We start from the raw sequence: 10,555 nt of genomic DNA, 5'->3' as shown, positions 1-10,555 counted from the left end.
TTTTCCCATGGAGTTCCATGTTGACATCACCTTAGATACTGGTGAGACATTAGCAAGATGAGTTGTACTCATCGAAGCTCCTACCATATGAGCCCCAGCCATAACCCCTGTTTCAATGTCACTAAAGCGTCCTTTCACAGACATGCCAGACATAAACAAACAAAGCAGTCTAGCATTTTTTTACATGATCCTAACTGTGTTGCAATGTTCTTTGTTTAATTAAAACATGAGACACACCTTGAAGCCTTTGTGTTCAGTATACTCGGTGTTCCTCATTTACCCAGCTATTTCCATTGCTATTCACTACCTGTATATAACATTTCTGGCAGGCATGAGGCAAGTGGGCATAGGAGGCAAAGGGTCACAGAGATGTAGAGTAGAGATTAATTTTAAAGGAAGGGGGTGGACTCTGCTTAACAACCATCAATAGAACAAGTTCTAGATCCTCTGTGATACTTCATAAATAAGCATGGAAAAGCCTTTGTGGGTGACACTTACCACTGGTGGAGTAACCCCTTTGATGGATAGGGTAATTTGATATAGAACTCTACCCATTAAGGACAATGATTTGATTAATAGGCATGATAGGGAGGCAAATGGGGACAAGGCAGGGTAGAGATGAGTCAGGAGAGACATGGTGAGAAAACTATACAAATATGGATGACAGAGATGGGACAGTCAGTGAAGCACTGAAGGCAAACAATAGAGAACCTTAGGAAAAATAGGTAACACCCCTGGCAAAGGCAAAGTTCACAGGAGAAATGGCTGGTGCCATGGAAGGCGCAGCTGAAGGGAATATTGTTCCTTGTCCCAGATTCTCTTGCTTGTTCACCATCTAACTTGTGCTAAATGTCAACAAGCTGAGAAAGAATCTCTAAACAGTTTGCCATTGGACATGTTGCTCCCTGCATCTATTAAGAGCCCTGGGGTGCTGAAGGTGGGGCCTCCGTTTAAGATTCAAATGTCAGCAGGGAGAGTGCACTGAAGGCAGCACCATCAGCAGATGTTTTTTTACTTGATGTTCTTGGGGTGGTTTTGCTGCTGTCTGCCCTATATACCATCAGATGCCTCCAGGTGCCACCATAATATTTTTTTAATATGTTATTTCACAAATTATATTGTGTTGCATAATTTTATTCCCAGATATCTACTCTTATTTTGCAAGTATAATGTATTTTTTGGTGTACATGTTGTTCTGCAATTCTTAGTATCCTCCCAGCAAGCACACTAGTGAAAAAAATGCTATTGTATTTGTACATAAAATGCAGAAATCTCAGTTACACACATATCCAAATATATGATAAGTCACCTGCCCTGTCAAGAATCTCCTGCTAAGAGTGGCCCTATCTCTAAGCAATGAGAGTCCCTATATTGGATCATACATTCATGTGTTTTTAAATTGAAAGCTAACTTACCAAGAGACATTCCACGGACCTCCAAATGGCAATAATGAACAGCACTCTCTGTCAGCTACTTATCTCATACATGCCTCTCAAACAACAATGCAGAAATTGAAGTTAATCAATCAAATTATAGGTTCACAGCAGATGATAAAAGGGGTTATCCAGAAAGGAATCATATAGAGAAAAGAAACCCCACCACAATACAACTTCGCTTGTTCTGTAACCTGGATATAGTTCTTATTATCTATTCCTACTTCTCAATGCAGGTAAAAGAAAACCTCTGAGAAAGCCTACTTGATAAATGGACAACACTTTCCATGGTTGCTATGCAGTGAGAGTATGTGTTCAGATTTATGGTCAATATGATGTTTCATTCAAAATATCCTAACACTTTTGAAGGAAGGCAATGAAATTAACAGTGTTTTTCCTTAACTGAGGTGATTGTTAAAACAGTGTAACATAGAATATTAAAATAATGACGTCACAGTGAAAATTGGATTGGTAGATAAAAAGCCTTGTATAGCCAAGGATCACAAAGGAAGCCATGCCATACAAATAATAGATAAAATCCTGATGAGATTGGAATTGTTTTAAAAGGGGAGGGAAAATAAAATTGCCTTACGGCAATCATGCAGAAGACAACAGGAGCCTCTTAGCTGAAATAACTAATCTTGGGCTGGATACTGGTATCAATTCAATATATAAACATAATGATACAATATTTGTATTGTTTCTTTAAATCACTAGAGTCCCCTGCTTGAATTGTAACCTATTAGCAGTCTTCATATAATGGAAAAGTGGACAGAGACATCAGATTAATGACAGGAGAAAGAGGTGATAGGAACTGACTGAAACTGGATGCAGGAAAAGAGAACTTTGGTGAATGAGGAGATGGTAAAAGCAGACGTGTAATAAATGTCTTGTGCATGATGGGAAGCGGTGGTGACAGAAGTATATAAACATATCACACACCACTACAGACTCTTTTGACTTGTGCGCTTCTCCTTTAAGGAAAGGAGAACATGAGTGAGGTCATGTTGTGATGTCATAATGGTAATTGCTGATATCAGTGCTTTGCTGTTGCTGCCTCTCTCATACACATCCAGGACACTGACATAGCACTATCACTGCTGTCATTTACCTACACAATATACATGTCCTGTACCCTGATACATACAGAAAGATTCCCGCATAAGGTAAGTATCTCGTCAGGGACAAGGGCGTCTCACTTGGATGTGTCTGCAGACTTGGAGCTTGACTACCCTAAAATATGACCTTGAGCTTGTTTGATTCTAATATTGGAGGTTCTAGCAGGATTGCGATACCTTAACCATTCGGGTAATTCAGTGCTTCTCAAAAGGGGATGACCATCCTCTTCAGCAAATTGCGCAGCTTTGCCAGGAATGTGTATTGGGTAGTGTCAGAAGATGGTGACACACGTATACCAATTGCATCAGCCAAGTCTAATTTATCATTACGGTATTATGTACATTTCAGTCTCATGTGTTCATATTTGATTAAGTTTAGTAATTTAATTCTGCATAGCCTCTTAATGCCCAGAGGGAAGGGCAGTCCTTCCAGCCATGGTTTCCCAGATGTTTCCTCCACAGGGGGTTTTTCCTCTCCTGAGTGCTGAAGGATGACTCTTTGTGAGTCATGAGGCTTCCACCATCTTGGTCCTCTTATAGGACAAGTTTGTAACAGCTACAGGACAATCTTGGTCCATAATATTCCTATTTTATAATGTAGATAAAAAAATGACATTTTACTTTGATAATAGTAATTAAAGTATTTTGAAATATATTTTGCTTGATTTTGTTTTTGTTCTATTACTGAATGATCTGAAAAGGTGATGAAGCAGCAGTGAGGTCTATCACGGTAACTGAGATCAGCGCTGGTAATAGATAATATTATAGTGGTGGGGAGGCTGAAAGGATGAAAGTACAGCTTAGATAAAGTATAGGAAAAGTTATCTATTCTGTAGTCCGATGGGTTAGATACTGAGATGGGTTTTGGACAAATCAGTAAAATGGATAGCTGCCTCTGAGCAATATGGGGTCAATTATTAGTAGGTAAACTTTATATTTCTATGTGAGTAAGAGAGTAATGAAAGACAATATTAACAACATAATATACAGGTGCTATACTCCTGTTATGTAGATCTGCTGTTTACAGAATGAAGAATATGGTCTTACTCTGTACTTGCTTTTATCCACTTTTCTCCTTTACAACAAGGTGAGTGTAAAGTATCAGAAGAGGATACAGACACATGTTATATTAGTTTACAAAGAAAAAATATATTACCGAAAAACTAGAAAAACAAATAACAGCAAAATTATATTGATTCTGTGACAGTCACAATACATAAAGGACATTACATTCTGAATTACATATTATATTGGAATGAAGGGAACATGGATTTTTGGTACCTCAGGAGTGATGTGGTAACTTTGGGCTGTGGTAAGGGCCTTGTGTCTGTGTTACCTATCCAAAGGACACAATGGGAAGTAGACACATCAGTGCAAAATATGCACTGAAAAGGAGAAAATCAGATTTAGCAACAGTTGTATATTTAAGGATTGTAATTGGCCCCCATGGTATTTAAATATGGCCACTGACTAATTTACTTTAAAATATTGTCTTATTGTGAATACTCACTTTTGTAGGGAATCCTCTGTTGGCTCACAACACCATGTTTTTCTGTTGAAATGTTGGTTGAAGTAGAAATTTAGAAGTGTAAGTGAATGGAATGTGATAGTTGTACAATGCAGATAGTAAGATAATTAGCAGTATGACATACCAAAGTATACCAGCCCACTTCCACCACTGTATTTATAATAATAATATGCACCCTACTTCTCATATACCATCATCTATGGAAAAGGTGTTTCTCCTCTCAACTTTTCTTCATAATGTTCCTTCAAGTCCTCACCCAATGTCCAGCAAGAAAAATGGTGAAACCGCTGGGAAAGCCTACTTGATAAATGGCCAAAACTATCCATGGTTGCTATGCAGATCCTAAGACTGAATGGAGAGAATGTTGTGTTTGGATTTCTGTTTAATATGTTAAATTCAAAATATTCTAACACTTTTGAAGGAAGAAAATGCCATAAACAATGTTTTTACTTAACTGAGATGATTACTGATGCACTATAACATCATATATTAAAAACATTGCAGTCACAGTGAAAATTGAGTTGGTTGATAAAAATCTTCATATAGTCATGGACCACCAAGGAAGCCCAGCCATAGAAATAATAGATAATATTCTAATGTGAATGGAATCTTTTTGAAAATGGATGGAAAATAAAATGACTTTCCTATATTTCCATTATGTCAGACATGTAGAAGATAACTGCAGCCTCATAGCTGAAATAACTAGTCTTGTCCTGGATACTGGTATCAATTCAACGTACAAACAACATCAAACAATGTTTGTATTATTTCTTTAAATCACTGGAATCCCCTGCTTGATTTGTAACCAATTGTCAGTCTTCATTTAATGGAAAAGTGGACAGAGACAGCAGAATAATGACAAGAGAAAAAGAAGATAGGAGCTGATAGAAATTGGATGCAGGGTAAGAGAACTTTGGTTAATGAGGAGATGGTAAAAGCAGACGTGTAATACATGTCTTGTGTATGATTGGAAGCGGTGGTGACAGAAGTATATAAACACATCACACATCACTACAGACTCTTTTGACTTGTGCGCTTCTCCTTTATGGAATGGAGAACATGAGTGGGGTCATGTTGTGATGTCATAATGGTAACTGCTGATATCAGTGCTTTGTTGTTGCTGCCTCTCTCATACACATCCAGGACACTGACATAGCAGTATCACTGCTGTCATTTACCTACTCAATATACATCTCCTGCACCCTGATACATAGAACAAGCTTCAGGCTTAAGGTAAGTATCTCATCAAAGGAAAGGGGGTCTCACTTGGATGTGTCTGCAGACTTGGAGCTTGACTACCCTAAAATATGACCTTGAGCTTGCTTGGTTCTAACATTGGAGGTTCTAGCAGGACAGCGCTGCTATTGCGATACCTTAGTCATTCAAGTAATTTGTTGCTTCTCAAAAGGGGATGACTATCCTCTTCAGCAATTTGCGCAGCTTTGCCAGGAATGTGTATTGGGTAGTGTCAGAAGATGGTGACACACGTATACCAATTGCATCAGCCAAGTCTAATTTATCATTATGGTGTTATGTTCATTTCAGTCTCACATTTTCATATCTGATTAAGTTTAGTAATTTAATTCTGCATAGCCTCTTAATGCCCAGAGGGAAGGGCAGTCCTTCCAGCCATGGTTCCCCAGAGGTTTCCTCCACAGGGGGTTTTTCCTCTCCTGAGTGCTGAAGGATGACTCTTTGTGAGTCATGAGGCTTCCACCATCTTGGTCCTCTTATAGGACAAGTTTGTAAAAGCTACAGGCCAATCTTGGTCCATAATATTCCTATCTTAAAATGTAGCTTAAAAAAAGTGACATTTTACTTGTGATAATAGTAATAAAAGTATTTGAAATATATTTTGCTTGATTTTGTCTTTGTTTTATTACTGAATGACCTGAAAAGGTGATGAAGCAGCAGTGAGGTCTATCACGGTAACTGAGACCAGAGCTGGTAATAGATAATATTATAGTGGTGGGGAGGCTGAAAGATAAAGTATAGGAAAAGTCATCTAATCTGCAGACTGATGGGTTAGATACTGAGATGACCGTAAAAATAAGATGTTTTTTGAACAAATCAGTAAAATGGATAGCTGCCTCTGAGTAATATGTGATCAATCATTGGTAGGAAACTTTATATTTCTATGTGAGTAAGAGATTAATGAAATACAATAATAACAATATAATATACAGGTGCTATACTCCTGTTATGTAGATCTACTGTTTACATAATGAAGAATATGGTCTTACCCTGTACTTGCTTTTATCCACTTTTCTCCTCCTTTACAGCAAGTTGAGCGGAAAGTATCAAAAGAGGACACGTTATATTAGTTGGCAAATAAAACAATATATTACAGAAGAACTAGAAAAACCAAAACAAATATTTTTTGATTCTGTGACAGTCACAGTACATAAAGGCATTACATTCTGTATTACATATTATATTGGAATGAAGAGAACATGGATTTTGGTACCTCAGGAGTGATGTGGTAACTTTGGTTGTGGTAAGGGCCTTGTATCTGTGTTGCCTATCCAAAATAAAAAGGTTGAAGTAAAAATTTGACGTGGTGGTATGGAAAATGTAAGTGAATGGAATGTGATAGTTTTACAATACAGGTAGTATGATAAGTGACGGCATGGCACACCACCGTATACCAGCCCACTTCCACCACTGTATTTATAATAATATGCACCCTACTTCTTATATACCATCATCAATGGAAAACGTGTTTCAACTTTCAACTTTTCTGCATAATGTTCCTTCTTTTGAGATTCCTTCAAATCCTCACCCAATGTCCATGCACAGTGGCGGACTGGGTCTAAAAATATTGGTTGCCAGGAGAAAAAGGGGGCCCACCCACAATTATAAGGATATCATTTAATTTTAGAAGAAATAAATCAAATTTTGAAAAAATACATAAGTGGAAAAAAGGTACAATTATAATGTTTGCCAAATAAATGTATATTTTTTAGTAATGACAGTGTACATATATTGTACATATTTTATTTTTTTAAAAAAATATTTTATTGAAAGGTTTTTCAAGTTTTAACAGCATATAGATTAAGACATAGATCGCTCAATCAGAATATAAAGTTAATAAGAAATTTGTTATACCAAAATTAAGACATCAAACTTAGAAATGGAGGGGGGGGGGGTGGGGGTGGAGGAGCCCAAGAAAAGGACGATGGAGGAGAAGGAAAAACAGATTGGGAAAAAAAGAGGGAAACAAAGACAGAAGGTAAAGGTAAGAGGAATGAAGGGGAAGGGAGGGAGAAAAAAGAAAAGAAATAAGTGAGACAGGGACTCAACCCGGTGTCTTAATGATTATCAGCTATTTAATATGAGATTTGATATTAAGTTTATGGTACATATATTGTACATATTACTGGCAGTATACAGTAGATACTAAATGTAAATACAGAGTGTTATAATTGTTTTTTTTTTATTTTAAATAAATAAATGGTGGTTATTTTTAAATGGTTTGCTTGTACTGAACATTTTACACATTAACAGGTAGTTCAAAACCATTTTTCATGCAATCCACTATATTAAGAGCAATCGTTTGAATTCACTAGATGATGCAAATCTGTCAATAATTGCTTCTGCATCCAATGCATCTAACAATTCCTTTTCAGTGCAGTGATTCCAAGTTCTCCTCAGACAGTGAATTTCTTAGCCTTGTTTTTATGATCTTTAGCATTTGAAAATGTCCCCTCACATTGGACTAGTGTGTAGATGACTTCATAGAGTTCATAAAGGTTATCATACGCCTTGTCATGAGGTCTGATAGATGCCAGAATTGTTAGTACACACGATGGGCAAGTGCTACAAATATTACACTTGTTGCAACTGGAATCCATATTCTCACCATCATTAAGCAATAGCTTTAATACATCAAAGTTCGAAGAAAAAACAATTCCAATATTACTTGATCTTTGTGGAGACAGTTTAATAATACCTTCCAATGCTTCATCTTCAAGGCCCTTATCTGCAATAGTTTTAAACTTTGCTAGGTCCAAGCAGGATAAATCTGTCATGGTACCTGGGATAATCGGCCAGCTGGCAGATCACTACAGAAGTGCCCATGTCTTTTCTAGAACCAGAAGAGGAATGAGCTTTAGTTGAGATAAATGGTGAAGGACAATTAGGTGATGTTCGTCGGTCGCCGACTGCTCAGTGCTCAGCACATGAATTTCTGACATCCAGGTGCTTAGTCTCATGTGAATATTAGAACAATATTTGTCAATGACATGGCCAGTACTAAAATTAGTCAAACCTAGGATGCCAATGGTGGTTTAAATGCCCCTGCAGTGCAACTAAGAGCCACACTCCCATCCAATGAGGAAAAGATGGCACTCCCACCTACTTCCACTAAGGTAAGCAGGGGGGTTGGGGCACAACGCAAGGGGGCGAGCATGGGCTTCTGGTGGGTGGGGAGTACCATCTAGTGCACCCCAGGGGTTGCATCTGCCTTGGTTAATGAGAGTCTATTTTTCCAGTAAAGTACCTTGGAGACATTTCAGATGGTTACCAAGCACACTATCAGTTAAATACAGCATTAAACAAAAGACCCTATTTTTGTTGTCTGGAAGGTTCCATACTTATGTCGCCAGGAGCACAGTTATGTCAATGTGATCAATGTTCTCGCTATAATTTAAAGATTGTGAATTTTTATTTTTTTTATTTTATTACTTGTGAAAGAAGAACTGATTATGCAATTGTTAGTGGGCATAAGTGGGTGTGGTTAAAATTGTTTTAATTCTTTTAATGGTCCTATACTTGTACAGAACATCGCATCATGACAATGAGCACCATTTCCCTACACAGGAAATGACCACCATTTTCTGGTATGACTAACAGCCATCATTAACATATCCAGCAAACGTCACCATTATCATACAGTCATAGTCAAAATTATTTGCACAATTTTTTTCAAATTTCTCACATTTGTCTCTAAACATTAGCTGAAATTAGCAGCAGTATTTGGTCTCCATTATTTATCTGGTAACATTTCAGAAGATTTTTCTTCTAAATTTAATACTCTATATCCTTTTAAATCACAAAATGAAAATAAATGGCATCAACACCCTAGACTTAATATTTGGTGGCCTAGCCTTTGGTCAAAATAACTGCAATTAATGGCTTCCTACAGCTGAGGATGAGCTTCCAGTGCCTCTCTGCTGGCAGGTTGGTCCTTGCTTCTCATGTAAATTGTTCCAGTTCTCCCAGATTTGAAGGCTGCCTTCTTCCAACTGCTGTTTTCAGATCTCTCCACAGGTGATCTATAGGATTTAGATCTGGACTCATTGCTGGCCACTCCAGAACAGTCTGGTGTCTTGAGCCATTCCTGGCTGCTTTTTGAAGTGTGTTTGTGGTCATTGTCCTGCTGGAAGACCCATGACCTTTGATGGAGATCCAGCTTTCTAATACTGGGGTCAACATTGCTCTCTAAAATCGCCTGGTAATTTCCACATTTTATGATGCTATGCACATGTTCAAGGTACTTCCTCTTAGAAGGAATTTGGCTTGTTCAGGCGTGTTTTGGCAAACTCCAGTCAGGCTTTCTTATGGCTCTTTCTATAGCTAGGTACACACTACAGAATTTTCCACCAACTTTTTATGCCGAGCGATTTTACATGCGATCGATGTTCCGATCGCTCGGTCCATGGACTGCATACACACTAGCCTTGTTTAGGACGATAAAGGGAAAAGCGGACGTCCCTTTAGCGACTTTTTACAGCCATGTTGTCGTGAGCAATGACTGTAATTTCGTACTCACTGTTGTGGATCGGTCGGAAGTTTATACACACTACACAACGGAAATGAGATTGGAACAAAAATATTAAACGGTACGACCAACCAAATGAGGCGACAATCGTCCATTTGGGCAGACTTTCAACCATCGTGTCACTGCACACACTGACCCGACTTTAGAACGAGCGGTCGTATGTCGACTGATTTAGCCGATTATTGGATGAAAACTGTGTAGTGTGTACTTAGCTTTAGCAATGATCAGATCATAAAACCCCTGTCATTGACATATGGTGCAAGTTAAAACTGAGTACCTTGTGTCTAAAGGTCAGCTTGAATCAGTTTGGCATTTGATTGAAGTGCTTTCTCCACCATTCAAACAATTCGATACTGTAATCTTAGATCAAGTTTTTTTCTTGTGGCAATGCCCAGGGAGGTTGGTTACAGTGCATTGGGCTTTAAAGTTCTTAACAATATTACATAATGTGGAAACAGGAACATCAAGGTATATGGAGATTGATTTGTAGTTTTGAACTTAACAATGCTTGGCATTGACATTCTTATGCCTGACCTCCTCAGACAATTATCTGGCTTTATTTTATCTATGCTTAATGCAGTACATGCAGTGACACAAAACATGAGAATGAATCATTTTCCCCATTGAAGCTTGTTTAATGTGATTTTTATACTGAAGGTACTCACCACAGATGAATTAATTTCCAAAATAAAGG

Source organism: Mixophyes fleayi, chromosome 5 (assembly GCF_038048845.1).
Source record: "Mixophyes fleayi isolate aMixFle1 chromosome 5, aMixFle1.hap1, whole genome shotgun sequence".
In the NCBI taxonomy this organism is placed as follows: domain Eukaryota; kingdom Metazoa; phylum Chordata; class Amphibia; order Anura; family Limnodynastidae; genus Mixophyes; species Mixophyes fleayi.
This window is presented reverse-complemented; position numbering follows the sequence as displayed.